The sequence below is a fragment of the Capsicum annuum genome, chromosome 3 (assembly GCF_002878395.1).
Source record: "Capsicum annuum cultivar UCD-10X-F1 chromosome 3, UCD10Xv1.1, whole genome shotgun sequence".
Classification (NCBI taxonomy): Eukaryota; Viridiplantae; Streptophyta; class Magnoliopsida; order Solanales; family Solanaceae; genus Capsicum; species Capsicum annuum.
In genome coordinates this window covers 9952102-9977589 of record NC_061113.1, presented here as the reverse complement: position 1 = coordinate 9977589, position 25488 = coordinate 9952102, and the positions used below count along the sequence as shown (strand labels likewise).

At 38.7% G+C, this 25488-nt stretch overlaps 1 long non-coding RNA gene across 1 annotated transcript in view; it reads left to right on the top strand.

The window, feature by feature from the left end:
- LOC124896990 overlaps positions 1 to 4413 on the top strand; it is a 30850-nt gene extending 26437 nt beyond the window's left edge. Inside the window, exon 4 of the long non-coding RNA XR_007053380.1 lies at positions 4264 to 4413. This is a non-coding gene — a long non-coding RNA (uncharacterized LOC124896990). The remainder of the gene's footprint in view (positions 1 to 4263) is intronic.
- The last annotated feature ends 21075 nt before the right edge of the window (positions 4414 to 25488 follow it).

The window sequence follows — 25488 nt, the reverse complement described above, 5'->3', positions numbered from 1 at the left end:
AATTCACAGCAATCAAAGGTGTAACATATGAGAAACTAGATCCAGGATCCAACCAAGCATACACATCAAACTGAAATATACGAAGCATACTAGTAACAACATCGGGAGAGTCCTCCTGTTCCTGGCAGGATGGTAAAGTATAGAATCTATTCTGGCACTGCCCGCCAGCATTGCTAGAAGAGGCTCCCTGAGCTGGGGCTGGGCAAGTCGCTGGAACTGGAGCACTAACAGTCTGAGTCTGGGTCTGAGGACAATAGTCACGACGCCCTTGTCCATCCTGTGGAAAATCTCTAACTCTGTGACCCATGTCACCACATCGAAAACAACCCCTCTTCTAACCCGAACACTTACCCGAATGAGCCCTACCACACTTAGGACACAAGGGATGATTTGGCTTACTGCCAGCACTGAACTGGGACCTGGATGCATATGACCTGCTACCTTGCTCCTGCCTACCTCTAGGCATGGGAGCACTAGTGGATGATAGTGCTGGCATAGACGAACGGTCCTGATATTGAGGGCGACTCCCTCCCTGCGATCCAGTCTGACCCTATCCATGCTGCTCGAACCTCTCTCTTATTCCCTCTCATTCTATCTCTCTCGTTAATCTTGTTTGCCTCAATCTTTTGGTCATGAGTCATCAGCCTAGAAAGATTCATCTCACTATTAAACATAGCAGACCTACACTCCTTAACCACATAACTAGACACTCCAGTCACAAACTTACTCATACTAGCCCGATTATTAGCCACTAAGTCAGGAGCATACTTGGCCAACTGATTGAACTTTAGACAGTACTCCCTAACAGTCATAGAGCCCTGTCACAGGTTCATAAACTCTTCCACCTTCGCCTCCCTCATCTACAAAGGGAATAACTTATCCAGGAATGCATCCTGGAACTCTTGCCAAGTCATAGGGACAACTACCTCACCTCTACCTTTCCTCCAAGAAACAACCCAGTCATAAGCAAGGTATTTCAACCTATAGCAGCCAACTCCATACTATGTTCCTCAGATACATGCATCACCTGAGTAATCTTCCGCACCTCCTCTAAAAACAACCGTGGATCCTCATCAGACTTGGACCCATAGAATTTTGGTGGATTTATCCGCATGAAGTCACGGACCCTGGCAGCAGCTGAATCACCTCCCTGCCTCTATTGAGCTGGGGCCAGGTTGGCCTAAACATTTGCAGTAACATCTTGGGCCAGCGCCTGAAAGGCTACCTGAAATTCAGCATGAGACACATTTTCATTTAATGGGTCAGCGGGTTGAGGTTGCTGACCATCATTATTTCTTCTCACTCGACGTGGAGGCATATTTCTAAAAGAGGAGAACACGAATCAATAGCAGAGAGAGACACTTTAAGCACGATAAACTTCTGAAAGAAAGAATCACGCTTTTTTCCTAAAATGTCTTGTAGCCTCTTGCTCATAGATGTGGCGCACTACACACCGATGATCAAGACTCTACTTAATCAGACTCCCTAGGACACCTTAAAACCTTAGGCTTGTCAGACTCCCTAGGACACCTTAAAACCTTAGGCTCTGATACCAAGTTTGTAACGCCTCAAAAATGGGTCCCGGAGCATCACACGGTGCTTGAGGCTACGAGTAGCCCCAAGCTAACCCTTTGAGCTACTTTCATTCAGTTTAACACAAATCAACGGGGTTCCATAAATAACCCTCAAATATCAACAGAGTAATCATCATCCAAGAATAAAAGAATTTTAGAAAGATAACAAAATATGACTTATTAGTCAACTCCCAACATCTATAATAGTCTGACAAGCCTCTAAGAAAATCAATAAAACCAGCGAGCCATTGAGACATGCCCCAACTGACTCATACTCAGTTATCAAATGTAAACAATTCCATGAAACCAACATTAGACATCATGTCCTTGGAACATGAGGACTAACCACAACAGAGGATGTAGAACAGCATGCCCAAAGAATCACTATCAAACCTGGAACTGAGCACCTGAACCTACATTTCAAGAAAATGCAGCCCACATCCGAAGATGCGGGTCAGTACCATGGAAAGGAACCGAGTATATGGGGATGTATGCAGTTGCATAAACATCATCATCATAAATATTTATACAAAATATGCAGGATGTATGAAAGACTCACATAGCCCGAAGAAAATCATCATAATAATGAGAGGATGAAATAAGTATAATAACAGATGTGAGTCATCATATAATTTGTCAATCACTTTTAGTTCATCAAGAATATCAATTCTCATAATGTAAATATCATTTAAATCTTTTAAAAGAATAACTTTCACAATTCTACTTTCAAATCACTTCACCATTCACCATAGACACAAGGGAACACACACACACTGGGAGATCCTATAACCGACATAAACGATGTGAGCTACATAGAGTACAACGTACAACCCACATTGGGAAGAGCCATCCTATCCTTGCCGTCGGAGTAGGACTATCGATATCAAATCCACACAAACTAGTGATCACTATATAAATCAGCCTCAGGCTCACTCCTATGGGGGAACGCAGTTCTAGGGAAGTAAGGTTGCTTTATACCTCCCACTCGGTGCTAAAGATTTCTCCCGGACTTAGCTCAGATCATTTCAAAGACAATCCACAAAAAAACAATTTTAGTAATATATAAATACATCGGGAGCCATCATGCTCCCATCTATCAAAATCAACCACGTTGTGGATTTCTTTTACACTCAATTTTAAAACAGCTCCATTAAGACCAAAAGGTCAAATCATTCAAAATATCTCAAATATTCAATATCAACGTGCTTATAACACACACTTTCTAAAAAAACACAATTTCCAATCGGGATTCATGACCCAAATATCAAAATCATGATAAATATCGTTCAAGATTCATGCTTTACATCACCACACATGTAAATTCATCTTTCAAAATAATAAACATCAAGATTTCATAATAATCATCATAAGATATGGGTTCATGCTTCAAATTCATAAAAAATCAAATAAAAATCATGCCTTTGTAAAGAAAATTACTTTTGGGCACAAGAACGAAAAAGAGTTCTTGTTGAAAAACCCCACATACCTTGAATGATGAAATTTAGATCGATACTCATTTTTGAGATGTTAATCGTGCCTTTGAATGATGGTTCTTGGAGTTCTTAAACTAGGAACTTGGAATCTTGAATAAATTTGCAGAATTAATGGTGAACTTTAGAGGTTCTTGAAGTTGGATGTAGGAGCTTAGGATATTCTTTTTGAGGGAATTTGATGAAATATAATATATAATGATTCTAATAGGCTTTAATATAGGGTTTGGACAGATTTTGGGTTAGGGGAATGACCAAAACGCCCCTAAAAATCATATAATTCTCGAATCTGTCCTTTGGTGGACTGTTTTGATAGTCTGAAGTAGATCAACCATAACGTTTTACTCCGATATCCAAATTGGATGAAACTAATTTTATTAGAAAGAGGACTCTCATATCTTTCTGTTGATATATTGTATCTCACCCAGATCATTGTGTACGAGGAGTTATGATCGTTTGAAATTGACCCAAAAATTCACTTTTGATAGGCTGAAGTAGATCGACCATAAGTTTTTGCTTCGATAGACAAATTGGTTGAAACCAATTTCATCAGAAAGAGGACTTGCAGAGATTTTCGTTGATATATAGTAGATCACATAGATCATTATGTACAAGGAGTTATGATCATTTAAAATTGGAGCAAAAATACGCCAGGTATCAGTACTTTTTCCTGCACGTTTTACTGTTCACTCCTATTCACGGTTCGATCGGAATGTTGATACCTCGTCGCTCGGGTGTCTGTTTTGGATGATCCATATATAGTTGGAAAGCTTATTTGATACTCTACGCAATGGTGGGTCATAATCTAAGACATTCCACATGGAAAATTTATCGTTCATTCTAGAAGATAGAACCCAACACGTTTACGCACAAAATTTCAACGAAAAATTTTCTGGTGTATTACATTTTTAAATACCATATATTTATTTTTGTGTGTTGCATTGGTATTCTTCATTGTTCTTGAATTTACTGACCTTGGAGAGGATGAAAGTGTTTTGAGATGATATGGATGATTGACTGACAAATGTAGTTTGTGTTCTCTTAGTTGTATTGAGTTGCTTGAGGACAAACAATTGTTTTAAGTTGAGGGTGTTGATGTGTGAGCTAATGTTAACACATTTGAGGCTTTTAACTAAGAATACTTGTAAAGTCTTAAGCAAATTTTGTCGTTTTTGATTGTTTTATGTGTGATTTTGCAGTAGAAGCTATGATGCAAGAGAACCAATAAGGATGGAAGCAAAGAAGATGAAATCTGAAGTAATTCAAAGAGAAGTGTGGCTGGCGACGTTTTTTATAAGTTATTAGCCCTGTGATAAGTTATTGATGTGTGAGAAGATGCTAACACATTTGAGGCTTTTAACTAAGAATAATTGCAGTCTTAAGTAACTTTTTTTATTTTTGATTGTTTTATGTTTGATTTTGTAGTAGAAGATGATATGATAGAGAACCAACATGAAATAAAGCACAGAGGTTGAAATTTGAAGAAATCTAAAGACAAGTGAGGCTGGCGACATTTGTGATAAGTCGTCAGCCCTGTGATAAGCTATCAGGTTAGTCGTCATCAGTAGATAGAGAATTGGCCTAAAGTCAAAGTTGTGATGATATTTTATGATAAGCCGTCAAGGGTTTGATAAGTTATCAAGAATGTTGTCAGCCTAAGGTAGCCAAGGAGAATTGAAGCAAAGCCTTGATGACATTTTGTGATAGGCCATCACGTTGCTGATAGGTTATCAAGTTTGTCGTCATCCTTAAGTAGGAAGAGCCAAAACTGAAGAAGAAGCTGACGACATTTGTGATAAGTCGTCAGCTTCCTGATAAGCTATCACAAATGTCGTCGGCTAATTTAAAGGATTTCTAATTTTTATTAATTTGTTTCCTTATTTAGGGTAAACTATTTAAAGCTTTATTTAAGGGTTTTCTAGACATTATTCTTATTATTATTATTCTGGACAAGGTTGACACCTTGAGTTTTGGACAACATATTTTGATATTTTCTCTCTTTACTTCTTGACTTTAACAACACTATTTTTGAGAGATTATTATCAGTATTTTGAGATTTTTCCTTTGTGATCTAATCTGCAATTCACAATTTATTATTTATCTGTGTAAGTTTATCTTTCAAATCATGAATTCAATTATGTGTTTCGTTCGTTACATCATGAGTGGCTAAACTCCATTAACCTGAGTTATGGGATCTAGGGTTAGGTCTTGATGAGGTGCTAAGTATTCAAGATTCAATAGGTGGTAGGATTTCTTGATAATTCCGAAGTTTTAATTAATGTCTATTAGTTGCAAATAGCATACACATCTTTTTTGATTTTCTTGAGAAAGAAATCAAATATAGTAGGAAGTGAATTACCAACAGGGACTCGGAAATACTTCGTTTAATAATCAGCGCTGTAATAAGGTTGGTTAACCTGAGGTAAAATCTGGGCAGTATATAGAAATTTCCTAGGTCCGAGAGGATTAGGAAATTAAATGCTTAAGTAGGTCGAGAGACATTTAAGCGTAACATTGATAAATATAGCTTGTTATCCTACCTACTGTTAGAATCTTGAACCACTAGTAGCATCTGCCAAGTACCAAAATCCCTAGTGAACATAATTCTGGTTTATTCATAAACTCTTGATTACAAACTGAAACTAAGGTGACCAAAAATTATTTCCTAATCTCCAAAATCCCCATTTTATCTTTTCGTATCATTTATGTGAATTTAACTTGTAGCTTTAGTTTCAAACTAGTTTAATCGACACTCACATTGTTCCCTGTGGATTCGACCCCGACTCCAAAGTTGGGTAAATATATTAACGACGACCGCCTTGCACTAAATTTACGTGTAAGTTGAACATTATCAAAAATGGTGCCGTTGCGGGAATAGTTTGGCGTATTGAGTTGGCTTAGAATTTTAGTTTACTTGCTTGAATTCAAACTTGTAAATATTTGTTTAGTTTTTTTGTTTTCATTTATTTATTTTATTTTCTTTTATTTTTATTTTTCTCACACCTTTCTTGAGATGTCAGCGTGGATAGATGGTTTTTTGAGTGATGACGATTCTTGTTATTATTATGGGGGACCATATTTTGAGGTTTGCTGTGTAGATTTACCTGGAAGTGCATGGATGGAACCTTCACAATATGATGCGGATACTGTCGTACATACTGTAACTTGGTATTTGTCTTGTGGTTAAAGTGATCATACTGAAGATATGTGTGCTATCACAATTCAAACAAACAAATTGATAAAACGAATATTAGAGAATCAAGAACAGCTGTGGGCAAAGCTAAAAGAGTTACCACTCCCACCATGTTTACAGTGGCTAAACAAAGAAGAATATGAAGGGGACATTAGCCAATTTGAGGAGAAAACTAACGGACCACACTCGGACAATCCCCAACTTCCCTGGCATGCCTCAATCGATTTTTGACCGACAGCGCCCCTGGACCCTGGACCCAATCCCAAAACCGTGGGCTTTAGAAAACCGATTTGGTTTGAAAATGCCCCGTTCGTGCCATTTCGCCTGTTTGTGCACTCAAATGGCCACAAAAATTTAAACATACCATACTGGGATGATCCCAACCTCCCTGGCATGCCTCGGTCAATTTTTGAGCCACAGCACGCCCGGACCCTGGGCCGACCCTCAAAACTGTGGGCTATGCCCCGTTCGCGCCATTTTGCCCGTTAGCCCACAGAAATAAACACAAATAATTATACGGACCACACTGTGATAATCTCTAACCTACCTATCACACCCCGATCAATTTTTCTCCCACAGCACGCCCGGACCCCGGGCCCACCCCTGAAACCACGGGATATAGCACAATGATTTGTCCCGAAAATAACCCATTTGTGCCATTTCTCCCGTTTGTCTACCCAAATGGCCACAAAATTTAAACAGACCAACACTAGGATGATCCCCAACCTCTCTAGCGTGCCCTGGATGATTTTTGACCCACAACGGCTGGACATCGTGCCCACCCCCAAAACCGTGGGCTTTAGCAGACCGATTTGGCCCGAAAATGCCTTTTTTGCGCCATTACGCCTATTTTTCAACCCAAATGGCCACAAAAATTTAAACGGACCTCACTAGGATGATCCTCAACCTCTCTGGCATGCTCTGGACGATTTTTGGCCCACAGCACACCCAGACCCTGGGTCCACCCTCAAAACCGTGGGCTATAGCACACTGATTTATTCCAAAAAGCCTCATTCACGCGGTTTCTCCCATTTGACCAACCAAATGGCCACGAAAATTTAAACGGACCACAATGGGACAATTCCCAACCTCCCTGGCACGTCCCGATCGATTTATAGACCATAGTATGCTTAGAATCCCAGTCCACCCCTAAAACCGTAGGCTATAGCACACTAATTTAACCTGAAAATGCCTTGTTTGTTCTGTTTCGCTTGTTTGTCCACACAAATGGCCACAAAAATTTAAACGGACCACACTGGGATGATCCCCAAACTCCCTAGCATGCCTCAATCAATTTTTGGCCCACATCACGCCCAAACCTTGGACCCATCCCCAAAACCGTGGGTTATAGCACACCAATTTGGCCCAAAAATGCCCCATTCGTGCTGTTCCGCCCGTTTATCAACCCAAATGGCCACAAAAATTTAAATGGATTATACTGGGATGATCCCCAACCTCACTGGCATGCTTTGATCAATTTTTGGCCAACAGCATGCTCGGACCCCGGGACCACCCCCAAAATCTTAGGCTATAGACCATCGATTTGGCTTGAAAAATTCCCGTTCGCGCCGTTTCACCCGTTTGTTCACCCAAACAGCCATAAAAATTTAAATGGATCATACTGGGAAGATCCCAAACCTCCCTAGCATGCCTCGATCGATTTTCAGCCCACAGCACGCTCGAACCCTGAGCCCACCCCCAAAACCGTATGCTATAGCATACCGATTTGGCACAAAATTCGTCGTTCTCATCATTTTGCATGTTTGTCCACCCAAATGGCCATGAAAATTTAAACGGACCACACTGGGACTATCCTTAGCCCCTTGGCATGCCCCGATTGATTTTTGGCCTAAAGCACGCTTGAACCCCGAGTCCACCCCCAAAATCGTGGGCTATGGCACATCGATTTGGCCCAAGAATGCCCTGTTCGCGTCATTTCTCCCGTTCGACCACCCAAATGCCCACGAAAATTTAAACAAACCAAACTAGGATGATCCCCAACCTCCCTGCCACATCCTGAATGATTATCAGCGCATAGCACGCCCTGACCTAGGTCCACCCACGACACCGTAGGCTGTAGCACACCGATTTGGCCCAAAAATGCCGTGTTCGTGCTGTTTTGCCCGTTTGCCCACCCAAATGGCCGCGAAAAATTTAAACTGAGCACACAGGGATGATGCCCAACCTCCCTGGCATGCCTAGATCGATTTTCAACCCACAGCACGCTCGGACCCTGGGATCACCCCCAAAATATTGGGCTATAGCACACCGATATGGCCCGAAAATGCCCCATTTGCGCTATTTCGCCCATTTGTCCACCTAAATGGCCACGAAAATTTAAACGGACCACACTGGGACTATCCTCAACCCTTGGCATGCCCCAATTGATTTTCATCCCAAAGCACGCCCAAACCACGGGCCCACCCATAAAACCGTGGGCTATAGCACACCGATATGGCTTGAAAATGCCCCATTTGTACTGTTTTGCCCGTTTATCCACCGAAACGGCCATAAAAATTTAAACGGACCATATTAGGATGACCCCCAACCTCCCTAGTATGCTCCAATCGATTTTTGGCTAACAGCACACCCGGACCCCAGTCCGACCCCCGAAACTGTGGGCCATAGGACACCAATTTAGCCCAAAAATGCCCCGTTCATGCCGTTTCTCCCGTTTGCCCACCGAAATGGCCATGAAAATTTAAACTGACCACACTTGGATGATCCCCAACCTCCCTGGTATGCCTTGACTGAATTTTTACCCACAGAACGCCCGGACCCAGGGATCACCCCCGAAACCCTAGGCTATAGCACATCGATATGGCCCGAAAATACCTCATTCGCATTGTCTCACCATTTTATCCACCTAAATAGCCATGAAAATTTATATGTACCACACTAGAATAATTCCCAACCTCCCTGGCATGCCCCGGTCAATTTTTGGCCCACAGCACGTCCGAAATCGTGGACTATAACACAACGATTTAGCCCTAAAATGCCCCATTCACGCTGTTACTTTTCTTTATCCACCCAAATGGCCATGAAAATTTAAACGGACTACACTGGGATGATTCCCAACCTCCCTGGCACATTCTGGTCGATTCTTAACCCACAACACTCCTAGACCCCAGGCCCACCGCAGAAACTGTAAGCTACAACACACTGATTTGGACCAAAAATAACTCGTCATGTTGTTTCGCCCGTTTGTCTACCCAAATAGCCACAAAAATTTAAACATACCACACTGGAATGATCCCCAACCTCCCTGGCATGCCCCAGTTGATTTTTGGCCCACAGCAGTCATGGACCTCAGGCCCACCCCCAAAATAATGGGCTATAGCACATTGATTTGGCCCAAAAATGCCCCATTCGCACTATTTTGCCCATTTATCCACCCAAATGGCCAAAAAAATTAAACGGACAACACTGGGATGATCCTCAACCTCCCTGGCATGCCCCGATCAATTTTTGGCCCACAGCATACCCGGACCCAGGCCCACCCCCAAAATCGAGGGCTATAGCACACTAATTTGGCCCAAAAATGCCCCTATCGTACTGTTTCGCCTGTTTGTCCACCCAAATGGACATGAAAATTTAAGCGAACCATACTGGGATGATCCTCAACCTCCCTGTCACTTTTTGATTGATTTTCGGCCCATAAAATGCTCGTACCCCGAGTTGACCCCCGAAACTATGGGCTATAGCATACTGATTTAGCTCAAAAATGTCCCGTTCATGCCGTTTTGCCCGTTGTCAACCCTAATAGCCTCGAATATTTAAATAGACCACACTTGGATGATCCCCAACCTCTCTGACACGCCCCAGTCAATTTTCGGCATACAACACGTTCGGATCCTGGGCCTACCTCCAAAACCGTGGGCTATGGCACACAGATTTGACTCAAAAATACCCCGTTTGCACCGTTTCACCCGTTTGCCCACCCAAATGGTCACAAAAATTTAAACGAACCATACTGGGATGATCCCCAACCTCCATGTCATACCCCGATCTATTTTTGGCCTATAGCACGCTCGAACCCTAGACCTACCCCCAAAACCGTGGGCTATAGCACACCGATTTGGCCTAAAAATGCCGCGTTCGAGATGATTCGCCCATTTTTCCACCCAAATGGTCACAAAAATTTAAACAAACTACACTGGGATGATCCTTAACCTACCTGGCATGCCGCCATCGATTATCGACCTACAATGCCCGAACCCTGGGCCCAACCCCAAAACCATAGGCTATAGCACACCGATTTAGCCCAAAAATGCCCTGTTTGTGCCGTTTCGCCCCTTTGTTCACCCAAATGGCCACAAAAATTTAAACGAACAACACTAGAATGATCTCCAACCTCCTTGGCATGCCTAGTCAAATTTTGGCCCATAGCACGCCCGAACCCTGGGGCCACCCCCAAAACCTTGGGATATAGCACACCGATTTGGCCTGAAAATTCCTAGTTCATGCCGTTTCTCCCATTTCTCCACCCAAATGGCCACGAAAATTTAAATAGACCAACACTGGGATGATCCCCAACCTCCCTAGCAGGCCCTGGTCGATTTTGACCCATAGCACGTTAGGACCTCAGGACCACCCCCAAAACCATGGGATATAGCACACTAATTTGGCCCAAAAATGCCCCATTCACGCTGTTTTTCCTGTTTGTCCACCCAAATGGTCACGAAAATACAAACGGACCACACTCGGACAATCCCCAACTTCCCTGGCACGCCTTAGTCGAATTTTGACCGACACCCCCGGACCCTGGACCCAATCCCAAAACCGTGGGCTTTAGCAAACCAATTTGGTTTGAAAATATCCCATTCGTGCCGTTTAGCCTGTTTGTCCACCCAAATGGCCACAAAAATTTAAACATACCATACTGGGATGATCCCAACCTCCCTGGCATGCCTTGGTCAATTTTTGACCCACAGCACGCCCGGACCCCCGGCTGACCCTCAAAATTGTAGGTTATGCCCCGTTTACGCCATTTTGCCCATTAGCCCACACAAATAAACACAAATAATTATACGGACCACACTATGATGATCCCTAACCTACCTGTCACACCTCGATCAATTTTTCTCCCACAGCACGCTCGGACCCCGAGCCCACCCCTGAAACCATGGGATATAGCACAATGATTTGGCCCGAAAATACCCCATTTATGCTATTTCTTCCGTTTGTCTACCCAAATGGCCACAAAAATTTAAACAGACCAACACTAGGATGATCCCCAACCTCCCTGGCATGCCCCGGATGATTTTTGACCCACAACGGCCAGACATCATACCCACCCCCAAAACCATGGGCTTTAGCAGACAAAGAAGGCTGTGATAGATTTTGTTCATGCCAATATCATTTGTAGATTTGAAATTCCTAAGATGATCATTACAGACAATGCTGCCAATCTCAATAGTCATTTGATGCAAGAAGTATGTCAACAGTTTAAGATTGCACATCAAATTATACTCCATATCGCCCAAAGGCCAATGGTGCTGTATAAGTCGCCAATAAGAATATAAAAAAGATACTGCGAAAAATGGTACAAGGGTCTAGACAGTGGCATGAAAAGTTGCCGTTTGCATTGCTAGATTATCGTACCACTGTTCGTACTTCAACAGGGGCGACTCCATATTTATTGATGTATGAGACAAAAGCAGTCATCCTTGCAGAAGTTGAAATTCCCTCTCTCCGAGTCATTGTAGAAGCAGAGATTGATGATGACGAATGGGTAAAAACTCGACTGGAACATTTGAGTTTGATTGAGGAAAAAAGGCTAACGTCTGTGTGTCATGGCCAGTTGTATCCGAGGAGGATGGCTTGAGCGTATAACAAAAAGGTCCATCCCAGGAATTTTGAAGTTGGTCAGTTGGTATTGAGACGTATCCTTCCTCACTAGGTTGAAGCGAAAGGCAAGTTCTCCCCTAACTGGCAAGGTCCCTTTGTTGTGAAGAAAGTGTTGCCCAATGGAGCCTTATATTTGACAGTTATTGAAGGCAAAATGGCAGAAATGGCTATCAATGCTGATGCGGTCAAAAGATACTATGTATGATATTTGATTCTTTGTTGAGTTTATTGCATGTTTAGTACTTGCATTCTTAAAGATTGATATGATGAAGACATTTTATTCTTCTATCCAAACATGGTGTCATCCTTTGTTTACCCGTTTGATCTTCGTTTTGTTTTTCTTTCATATCCCTCTTTTGGAATCAAAATAGAGTCAAAGATAAATGTCAAGAAAATAAGAATAAAAGAAAGAGTTCGAAAATAAAAAAAAATCAAAATCAAATCAAAACAAAGAACAAGCTGATGGAACTACGTGCGACCTGATTCTCCTCTCTCGGGAGTGAGATACGTAGGCTGCCCTATTTCGGGTTTGGTCCAACCAAATGAAGATTTAAGATTCACCCAGTCAACAAAACTGGGGCATGAGTTAATGTGTTGTTTGAGTCGATTCCAAAAGTTGTAAGTCCCACCCCCACTTCAAGTATCATTTGAGCCCCTTACCATCCTTTTCTAACCTTAACCAAAAGCCAAGTTACAACCAAAGAAAGTCCTTCAGATCAATTTTTGATAATGTTATGGCTAAGCATGCAATGGATATGATGATACATTGTGAGGTACCACTTGTCTCCCTCAGCATAAGAAATCAGGAAAGAAATACAAAAATGAGAGAGTCTTATTGGTGAAAACCCCCGTGGGCACCATAAGGCGATGGTAAGTTGAGGGAAAATGAAAATGAGAGAGTCTTATTGGTGAAAACCTTTGCAGGCATCATAAGGCGATGGTGAGTTGAGAGAAATGAAAATGAGAGAGTCTTATTGGTGAAAACCCTTGCAGGCACCATAAGGCGATGGTGAGTGGAGATAAATAAAAATGAGAGAGTCTTATTGGTGAAAACCCTCACGGGTACCGTAAGGCGATGGAGAGTTCAAGAGAAAAGTGAAAAGTGAAAAGTGAAAAGAAAAAGATTTGTTGGCGAAAGTCATTTATGATGTCGACAATCGAATGTGATGAATGAGTCCAGTGGATTTGAAGAAGCGGCTCAGCGGCAAAGGCACGAACTCAACAACAAATGGGGAGTTTGGATAGGGAGATCAGGCAGCTCAATCCAAAATGCATGTCATACTCATTGGATTTGGTTGTCGTATTCAGATAAGTTTTCTTTTTGAATATGAGACATTGCCCTTTTCTTTCATTTACATATTCATGCTTTTTGTCTTTTTATGTCATTTATCAAAATAAAAGTCACCATCTTTTCTTTACATGTTAAGTCAAGTCTGTGTCGACACAAGCGAGAAAGGATTTCAAAATTTACTACCAGTCCTTCCAATTATATGAGGAAAAACCAAGGAACAGCACAAGAAAGAAATATGATCGTAATTCAACATGAATCAAAGGAAGTCTATCAACCGACAGACTATTGGATTCATGGAAGCATTTAGATTTGGGAAAAGAGTGCACCTCAGGGGAATGGTAAAATGGAAACCCATTGTTTGAGTCAGAACTCATTTTCCTCAATCTGGATCCGGGTTGATGATGCGACAAGACAGGGCTATTAGCAATTTGGAACAAAGATGAAAGGAATGAGTGCCGGGCAGATACCTGAAAAGCCAAGATCTGCAAGCCACCACTAAGTTTTAACTGACAAATTTTCTTTGTTGATATAGGGGCAAATTCGCTTTACTTAATTCAGCTATCATTGAAAATGCACATCCATGGGATTTTACTTTCTGTTCAGGACCCTACTGAAGAATGGGATTTTACTTTATGTTCAGGACCCTCCTGAAAAATGGGATTTTACTTTATGTTCAGGACCCTCCTGAAAAAATGGAATTTTACTTTATGTTCAGGACCCTCCTGAAAAATAGGATTTTACTTTCTGTTCAGGACCCTCCTGAAAAATGGGATTTTATTTTATGTTCAGGACCCTCCTGGAAAATGGAATTTTACTTTATGTTCAGGACCCTTCTGAAAAATGAGATTTTACTTTCTATTCAGGACCCTCCTGAAGAATGGAATTTTACTTTATGTTCAGGACCCTCCTAAAGAATGGGATTTTACTTTATGTTCAGGACCCTCCTGAAAAAATGGATTTTACTTTATGTTCAGGACCCTCCTGAAAAATGGGATTTTACTTTCTATTCAGGACCCTCCTGAAAAATGATAATTTACTTTCTGTTCAGGACCATCCTGAAAAATGGGATTTTACTTTCTGTTCAGGACCTTCCTGAAGAATGAGATTTTACTTTATGTTCAGGACCCTCCTAAAAAAATAGGATTTTACTTTATGTTCACGACCCTCCTGAAAAATGAGATTTTACTTTCTGTTCAGGACCCTCCTGAAGAATGGGATTTTACTTTATGTTCAGGACCCTCTTGAAAAAATGGGATTTTACATTATGTTCAAGACTCTCCTGAAAAATGGGATTTTACTTTCTATTCAGGACTCTCCTGAAAAATGGGATTTTACTTTATGTTCAGGACCCTCCTGAAAAATGAGATTTTACTTTTGTTCAGGACCCTCCTGAAAAAATGGGATTTTACTTTATGTTCAGGACCCTCCTGAAAAATGAGAATCTACTTTATGTTCGAGACCCTCCTGAAAAATGGGAATTTACTTTCAATTCAGGACCCTCCTGAAAAATGGGACTTTACTTTCTGTTCAGGACCCTCCTGGGAAATGGGACAACGCTTTCAAAAATGAAATACTACTTTATTATAATTCTTGTTTGGGATAATTTTCGTTCTAGTTTTAATTTTGGGTTTCAGGAGCCCACCTGAGCAACAAAGTGATGAATAGCAAGTCAGGAGCCCGCCTGGAGAATAGGGTGAAGAAACGAAAAAGTCAAGAAACAAAGCGAAACAATTGAAAGCCAAGCAACAAGTTCAAAAAAATTGCAAGTCAGGAGCCCGCCTGAAGAATAGGGTGATGAAAGTCGAGTCAAGAACCAACATAAGCTGTATAGATAGGATTTTTGTAATTTTATTTATGTTTTAACTTGTAATTTTCATTTTGATGTAATAAACTTGTAATTTTCATTTTGATGTAATAACAGAGCCGCGGACCGGAACCTCGATGGAACCTCACTCGATTCTCCAACTCGGTATAGTCCACCTCTTCCAATCCTTTGAAAAACCCATGACTTGATTCTCTCATAACTTGGGTAGGAAGGATGTCTTAAGTCAAGACCCGGTTGTCCTTCTTCCTTTTGTTTCTTTCTTTGAATAATGGTCGGGTCAAAATTTGGTCTCGCTGTCTACTTCTTTGCCTGAAAACACTTCGTGTTTACTTAAAGGGGGCATGATGTAGACACCTAATTTCGTCCCTCCCCGATATCGTTTTTACCTATTGTTTACCTTATCCTACCATGTACCTTCACCCGCGTGATAATCCCTCCACAAAATGACAAAATAACAACCCCTAACTAATTTTGTTTTATCCTAATATTCTAACAACCCACCCAATAAAAAACAATACCTCACCACTACCCCCTACCCCACGTGACCCCACCTTCCCTACCCTAATACCCACCCACATGACCCACACAAAAAAGACCACTCAAAAATGGCTTCTTCTACACACACAGAGAACACACTACATCCACTGGAATATTCACAATCCTAAACAATTTACACACACAGAACATAGGATTCTCTTCATTTTTTCATTTTCTCCTTCTTCAGAAAGCTCACACCACACATGCTACTCGTACATCCAGAGCACACACTCACCTTTCATTCCATTTAAGACCCATTTTCATCATTTACACACATACTGATCATCTTCCTTTTTCTTTTATTTTCATAATTCACAACACTCTATCTTCTTCACTCACCCTTACCGGAAACACACTCACTGTTACACACCACCATCATCTCCCAATATATAGATCCATAATCCATACACAGAAATACTTCATATACACAGCCGTGAGAAAGCAATGTGAGAAATAGAGGGAGATTGAGTGAGAAGAGAGTAGCGAGAGACAGATAGAGAGATCTTCGAGGAAGAGAGAGATTCGAGGTCAAGTTTGGGCTATTCGGGAACGAGTCTTGTAGGTTTGGGTCACTGTTCCGGCAAGGCAAACCTAATCGGAAACGGTAAACCTCGACGGAGCCGGTGGCTATACAACGAATTTAGGCCCCGTTGATCCAAAATCCATCTTAATTCATCGTGTTCTTCCACTCCCTGAGCTCACCGAAGCTCAGGCTACACTGATTTGGTTGTTCCGTCCTGTCGTTCGGGTTTAGGGTTCACCGGAAAAACGTCAAAGCATACCGAGATTCGCCGGAATTGACTATTTTTGGTCGTTTTCAGCGATTTCGGCGACGTTCATTTCAGTTAAACTCCTTCCGGCGAGTTCTGGCCGGATTTGGTTATCTACACATTGGATTCAGTCATCGCAGCTCACCGGAGCTCAGGCGATACTATTTTAAGTTTTTGATCGGATTTTGCGGGCTTCGGGTCAACTGATTTTCATGTCTTGTATTCGATATTCGTGCTATTGGGGTTTTTTTTGACACCAGAGTTGGAGTTGTTCTATTGTTGAGGTTCGAATCAAAGGTTTCGGATGCGGAGAACCCAAATTTAATTGGAATAACACGTTAATTTCGAAAGCTTCTTCTAAGGTCCAATTTTTCAACTCCTTCTTTTCATTTTACTCAATTTGATATATTGATGTTGTGATTTGCGTGTTTCGTGATGATTGATAATATATTTTGATCGCATGTTTGAACATCTGTGATTGTTGTGGCATTGATTGGATGCTTCTATATTGAAGTTGATTGTTTGATCAAAAAATGAGATTTGAGGGGGCGGGAATTGAAAATATTGAAAAAAGTGAGCATTAATTTATTTGATTCATTAATAGTCGCTTAATTCGGGATAAACATCGACTTGGTTAAATTCGATAGTCTCGTGCAATAGGTCTATTCGGGTAGGCAATCATTGGTTCGGGTAGGCAAAGTTTAGGAATAAGTGTTTCGTTGGATGTTGGAATGTGCGTGTGAATGTTTCTTTCTAGTTTATCGTATTTGATTTAAATGTATTCATTTAGCCGGGGAATGCCCCGAGATCACTTGTATTTGTTCACCGGGGAATGCCCCGACGTATCATGTTGGCGGAAAATGATCGTGATGAAGGCCCGCGGCGTCGGGTAAGGCATTGGAGCTTAGTCTAGATTTAGTTTAGACTAGGATTTATATTTTCGTATTTTTTCTATTTTTTGGACTGTATAATTGGACTGGACTTTACATTTTTGGATTGTTTTGTTTTGTTTATTGTTTGATTATTTTGCGTGCTTTTGTGTCGTTTATACATTTCATAATGCCAAAATAGTCAATACTCTCTACCAAGCGATCGTGGTTGAACCACGGGATCAAGGGATGCCTAACACCTTCCCGTCGGTCAACAGAATTCCTTAGCCGGAGTCTCTGTTCGCAAATCAGTTTAAAGAGTCAAATGGTTTTTGAAAAGGATTTTTCCAATGGTGACTTGGCACACCAAATTATGCCAAGTGGCGACTCTGAGTAAAAAATGTAAATAATCCTTTTCCGAAACAAATTTTCATCTTTTGTCACTTTAATAATAAAACCCTTTTCTAACATTAAAATATAAATCATTTTTTAGAGTACGTAAAAAGGGGTGTGACACATATACAAAATCTTAGGAATACACATTTTCTTGTGCTTATGGATGTGTTATGATTCCACCATTGATGATTACAACCATCGGTGATAGAATCATAACACATCCCATAAGCACAAGAATATGTGTATTCATGAGGTTTCATATGTGGACACTCAAGAATGCGGTGTTGTCCGGATGATGGATTCCACAAAACAAATTTCTTGTAAGCCTTAGGTTTTTTCAATATTACCAAACCATAATATGAGCATAATATAATGGTTTACCAAACCTAGGAATTCCTTGAGAGGAAATTGTTGTTTATCTATGATAACTTTATTAAAATTGTTTAAATGTATAAATTAAATTTCACCAATATTTTTTTTTTGTAACAAAAGTTTTTCACTTCCTAACACTTTGGATTCATCACAATGAGCTTTGGTAAATGTAACATCGGAAATCATATCATTCCATGATTTTAAAACACATTTAAAGCGTAATAAAGATGTAACATTTACTTAATAAGGATACAGAAAATGATATCATAAGGAAGAACAGATTTATCATCTTTGATACAGTTCCCTTGATTGTCTTTCGTAATTTTCTTTTTGACATCACAATTGAAGAGCAATACAAAGAGTGGCTCGGGCTCAACTACTATGACGCAAGAACAAATATCATTCTCTTAGGTTTTACTATAACAAATATTTATATCATTTGTCGTTGGCAAGATATTAATAAGTGGACAACACAATTAAACTCTTACCTTAATGTAGAAAAGTAAGTTCATAAATTTTTGCCGCATAAATTTTGCCGCAAGTACTTTATTTAAATATGATTCTCATGTATTATTCAGCAAATTTCACCGCGAGTACTTTATTTATTATAATTAAATCATAACTACCTTTAACCAAATCACATAAGAAATTTAGGTAATTTTTCATTTTAAAAAATTGAAACAAAGAGAATTTTAACTAGCTAAAGTTAATAATTAGTAAAATACTATTTCACACTTTTAATTTCAATTTTGAAAAAAAAATTCTATACTTATGCCATAAGACGAACTTCTAGGCAATTGGGACTTATGTGCTCTCCTATGTGATCTGCACACATAATGTTAGATCGAGGTATGTTCTACACGCATTCAAAAAATAGCAACTATAGATTTCCGTATGTCTAGAGGGTTGTTCTATATTGGACAATGATCGTCCAACATGCTTCAATGCATTCTTGGTGTGACTTGCCCCAAATTGGCTCCAAAATATCTAAATAACTTTATTCTATGAATTGTCCAATATGCTTCAATGCATTTTTATGCTTCAATGAATATCCCGTAGCCACATTTGATAAGCTTGACCTTCTTGTGTAAATCAAAGATCTCTTTTTTGATAAGCTTGATCTTCTTTATGGTATGGGGAAGTGAGAAAATAAGATGTAAAAGGCCATTATCTCGAATAATAATTGAATCAATTACATCTTTCGCCCATAGATCTTTATATAATCCTAGCTCAACATTCACAAAGAATGGATCTTATGAATTCTAGATCTCTTTTCACCAACTCAAATTCTTCCTTTATCAAAGAAATTGAATAAGCATTGGAATCTAGCAAATTATTTAAGTGGCTATGTAGCAGATACATGAAGAGCGGTCCATTACTGGGAAGCAACATTGAGATGAGTACGGAGCTTTTAGATAAACATGTTTTAGATCTTCCTTGAGAAGTTCAATATTTTCCAGCAAGTCTAGAGTTGAATGGTTTGCTTCGTCTGTCCTATCTTTATTTCTTGATTTCTCTTCTAAGTTGCAAACAATAGTTGAAACCTTCCCGGTAAGTGCTCCAACATGTGCTAATGGATCAAATAATTTTTCATGATAATTAGATTCCTTTGGCACGTCTGTAACCGAACTACAGTACAATTGCTATGTACTAAAGATTTTTCTGTCTAGATCCACTCAATCCACTTTTGGGGTGGAGAGAAAGATCCACTAAACCATTCATGGAATTTTGTATCCCTCTTGACTATGGGTTGCTATCCAATACAAGTAGTCTTAGCAAGCAAAACTCATCAGCAGCAAGCAAATCCATGCAAAAAGTGAAACGCTAGCTTCTACAATCACGGTATGCATGTATTACTAGATTTGTAGCAAACAGGACAAGAAGAAAAAAACCATGTATGCTATAGATTAAAGAATATAGAAAATATTACCTAAATGAACTTTTTCCATCAGCAGGACTATCATATGAATTCATAAGCAACATAATTCAGTCAAAATGAGGAATGGTAATACTCTTCAGTACAGTGTCATAGTGTCAAACTGGAACTACAATAACAACATACTCAGTGTAATCCGACAAATTAGGGTCCTAGGGAGGGCAGAGAGTACACAGACCTTACCCCTACCTCAGAGGTAGAGAGGTTGTTTCCGATAGAAGAAAAAACAGTCCAAAGCAGTCCAGTAAAACAACAACTAATAACGAAAAACAACAAATAGTAATTGAACAAAACTATAAAAAAAAATATAGCAATAGAAATGCGTCTGGCATGAAAAAATAATTACTCCAAATGGAAGTGTTCTAAAAATTATGGTTTTAAAACAATCCTTAGATATTTGAGTGACCGTCAATCATTTTATTAAAGGTAAAAAGAGCATTTTAAAGTTAAATTGTTTCTAATTATAGTAAGGTGACATTCTTTTTGGGATGGATTAAAAGGTAAAGAGAGTCAGGTAAAATGGGATAGAGGGAGTATTTTTTTTAGGCACCTTTGGATTTGGGATTTCCAAGATTGTACCACAGATTGAGTTTTTTCAATATGATCATCAAAAGGAGGATAAGAGATCAAGCTTAAATTGAAGTGATTGAGCAACATCATTCATTAATTGATTTGATGTGTTTCTTCAAACTCTTTCTTCACTTGTTTTAGTTACTCTACCACTTGGTCCATTTGGGATTCCTTCAATTGTGAGTTTTAGCAGAGAAAGCTTTTGGAAATTTCGAGGCCAGACTCGACTCAGTCAATTTTTAGCCAGAGTTCTCGAGTTTGAGTGATTTTACATATTAAGTAGAATTGTCAATATAGGCTAAGGCGCCAGTCCAACCCGTAATTTGATAAGATTGGACTAAAATTTTTGGAGTTCATTTAAGAGTAGGACTTTTTAAGCACACATTGTTTGGGTTAGAATCTGCTCGTGGATCAAATAAAAAATAAAAATGAAGTAAACTACAAAATAACATTGTTTGGTACAATATGTTTTCTTGATTACTTTTCAGTAAGTTTCACCTGTTTTAGCCAATAGATAAGAATCAATTTACAGTACTAACAAAACAGAATTAATACAATTGAATCGATTCTTTTACTTATAATTTTTTTTATTTAAATTGATAAATCAAACAAATAAAACAAGTAAACATTGTCCATATATTAAACCAGAGCAATTAACCCTTTCTATGCATGAAATTTCAAACTCTTCATTAACTTGTTATTCTTATTTAGCACCATCTTTTATCCCCTTAGAATAAAGAAAAAATTATTAACTTTTATGGACTTACTTTTTTTACATTAAGGTAGGATTTTAATTATGTTGACCATATATAAATATTTTGAACGTCGACAGATGATATAAATATATATTATAGTAAACCCTAATAGAATATTATTTGTTCGTGCGCTGTGGAACTTGACACCAAGCCATTTTCTACATCAATATTCAATATGATGTCAAAAACAAAATCACGAAAGACAATGGAGGGAAGTCGTTCCAAAGAGGATACATATGTTCTTCCATCTGATATCATTTTCAACATCCTTATTAAGGTAAACTCTACATATTTGGTATGTTATGTGTATCAAAATCATGAAATGCGATGATTTCCGACTTTACTTTCATAAAAGCTCATTATGATCGGTCCAAAGTGGTAGAATGTGAAAAGCTAGTGTTACATAAATATACTGACGAGTTTGAATTTTATATTTAAACAACTTCCATGAAGTTATCATAGATAAATGACACTTCTCTCTCAAAGAATTTCTAGATGCTTATATGATGGCTTGGTCTTATTGAAGAAACCCAAGGCTTATAAGAAATTGGTTTTGTGGAATCCATCATCCGGACAACACCACATTCTTGAGTGTCCATATACAAAATCTCAGAAATACACATTTTCTTGTGCTTATGGCATTTGTTATGATTCCACCACCGATGATTATAAAATTATATTGATCTACAACTTATTTTATGTTGTGTACTCTACGAGTAAGAATATTTGAACAAATTAAATAACTCTCCCTACATTACAACAATGTCTCCCTGAATTTGAACTTTCAACTTCATACACTTATATGTGTAGTAGGGAACTGACACTAACAATGAGAAACATGGTCATAATGTATGTAAAACTTCTACATTCATATACTTTGATGTGAAGTTGCACGAATTGAAGGATTTTACAACACCAATTCATGGCAATTAAGTTAGTGTATCGTCTGTCTACTTTGAATGGCCGTCTTGGCAATAAATGGATTACTCTGGTCCTTAAAAGATAATGTCATCATTCTCCATGCAACACAAAAGCTTATAGTTACTGAAATAACATTCTTCATAAAAAGCTGGTGTATGGGGAATATACATTAACCATTTCCAACCATCTTGTTGCATGACCCAAATGCGCAGTCCATTAAAATAATAATTGCCTCCATATACACTAAGGCGACCTTTCGAAGTAGACACACAATACAAAAACTTATGCTCATTGACATAAATTGACGTTGGACCCTCCTTAAATTCATGTGACTTCACATCAAAGTATATTAATGTAGAAGCTTTACATAAACAAAGGCTAAGTTTCTCATTTAGAGACCAGTACACATGATTTTTAGTGTCAATTCCCTGACTGCACATATATGAGTATGAAGTTGAAAGTTCAAATCAGGGAGAGTTGTTATTTTTGTTCAACTATTCTTACTCATAAAGTATACAATATAAAATAAGTTATAGATCATAACCGTCAGGTGATAGAATCATAACATATACCATAAGCACAAGAAATTGTGTATTCATGAGGTTTCATATATGGACACTCACGAATGTGGTATTGTCCGGATGATGGATTCCACAAAACAAATTTCTTGTAAGCCTTAGGTTTTTTCAATACTACCAAACCATTATATGAGCATAAGGCGCCTAGGAATTCTTTGAGAGGAAATTATTGTTTATCTATGATAACTTCATTAAAATTGTTTAAATGGAAAAATTTGAATTCGCCAATATTTTTGTAACAAAAGTTTTTTTCACATCCTAACGCTTTGGACTCATCAAAATGAGCTTTCGTAAATATAACATCGAAAATCATATTATTCCAGGATTTTGAAACACATTTAAAGTGTAACAAAGATGTAGCATTTACTTAATAAGGATATTGAAAATGATATTATCAGGAAGAACAGATCTATCATCTTTGATACAGTTCCCCTGGATTGTCTTTTGTAATTTTGCTTTTGGCTTCATAATTGAAGTGCAATATAGAGAGTGGCTTGGGGTCAAGTACTAGGGCGCAAGAACAAATATCATTCTATTAGGGTTTACTATAACATATATTTATATTATTTGTCGTTGGCAAGATATTTATAAATGGTCAAAATAATTAAACTCTTTCTTTAATGTAGAATAGTAAGTCCATAAATTTTGCCGCGACTACTTTATTTATATACGGTTCTTATGTTGTATTCAACGAATTTTGTTGCGAGTACTTTATTTATTATAACTAATTCATAACTACCTTTAAACAAATCACATGAGAAATTTAGGAAAATTTCCATTTTAAAACATGGAAACAAAGAGATTTTTAACTAGCTAGAGAATTTTGACACCTTGATGGCTCCGAGACAAGCTAAGTCACTCAAACAAACTACCTCCTGGACATCTTGCCCCACTTCTTATTCTGTCAAAGATTCTTGAATTTGATTTGTCAAATCCTACTTGTTCTCTATCACCTCGCGAGTTTCACCAATGATGTAATTCAATTGCTTAAACCTACACTGATGGCCAGGATTTTACTTCTCTCAACACTTGTAACACAATTGATTGGTCCTTCTGTACTCAAAGACCTTTTGGCTCACCCTATGAGAATTAGCCTGCTAGTTCTGGCCTTAGTTGTATATGGTATTACTGTTCCGTTGACTTTAGGACTGAATGGGCTGTTCATAGGCTTAACATCCCTAGCACTCCTCTTTCCCATTTTCTCCACGGCCTCTAAAGCCTTTTGCTGCATTCCGACAATTTTGATAGCAGCCTTCAAGGTTTGAGGATTAAATCTCATAAGCATTGTCATTTAGATCAAAGCTGTTATAGCTAAGACCTACTGGGATCTCACTCATAAAGAGGACAAGTAATGGATCGATTGTCACACCCCTTTTTTGACGTGCTCAAAAGATGTATATTTAAAAGTTCGAAAGGGCTTTATTATTTAAGTGACAAGAAATAAAAATTTATTTCGGAAAAGGATTATTTGTATTTTTTTATTCAGAGTCGCCACTTGGTATAATCCGGTGTGCCATGTCACCTTTGGAAAATCCTTTTCGAAAACCATTTGACTCTTAAACTGGTTTGCGAACAGAGATTCTGCCTAAGGAATTCTGTTGACCGAGGGGAAGGTGTTAGGCACCCCACGATCCCGTGGTTCAACCACGGTCGCTTGGCAGAGCGTATCGGCTAAATTGACGTTACAAATGCATAAACCCAAAATAAAAATACTGAAATAACCTACAATAACAATAACAAAATAAAAATGTAAAGTCCAGTCCAATTATTACAACCCAAAATAAAACAAGATAAAAAAAATGTAAAGTCCAGTCCAATTATTACAACCCAAAATAAAAATACTGAAATAACCTACACTAGTCCTAAACCATGCTTTACCCGATGCCTCGGGCCTTGATCACGAGCATCCTTAACGTACAAAATTCTTCGGGGCATTCCCCGGTGAGTAAATACAAATTACCTCGGGGCATTCCCCGGTTAAATAAATACACTTTCCAAATACGATAAATAAAACATTCAACAAATATTCCGATCGTTCCCACATTACACCAATCCTAAACTTGCCTACCCGAGCTTACTGTTTGCCTACACGCTCAACAACATACCGCATTCAACATCAACAATGTATCAAAAATATCATAATATTTACTTTTATCAATTTTCGATTCCCGTCCCCAAATTTATTTCAACCAACATGATTAACACATGCTTTGATTTATCAATTCACTTGTTCACCACAGATTTTCTAAATTGAGTCAAGATTCAAGGTTCCCATGTTAGAGGCTTCAAGAACCTTCATTCAAAAGTATGAATAAATTCCCAAAAGCTAAAGTTCATCCAAAGTTTCTAATTCAAGGTATGTGGGGTTTGAACAATAACACCCTTTCGTTCTTGTGCCCAAAGTTTTAGATTTTCTTAAAGAATTTCATATTTTCTAGATGAATTATGCCTAGTTTGCTATATTTCGAGTTTATAAGATTTTAAATTGTTCAAACCTTAAATTACACGATTATTTTGTTTAATTATGATTTGAATTGATAATTCATGCTATAATTTGCACA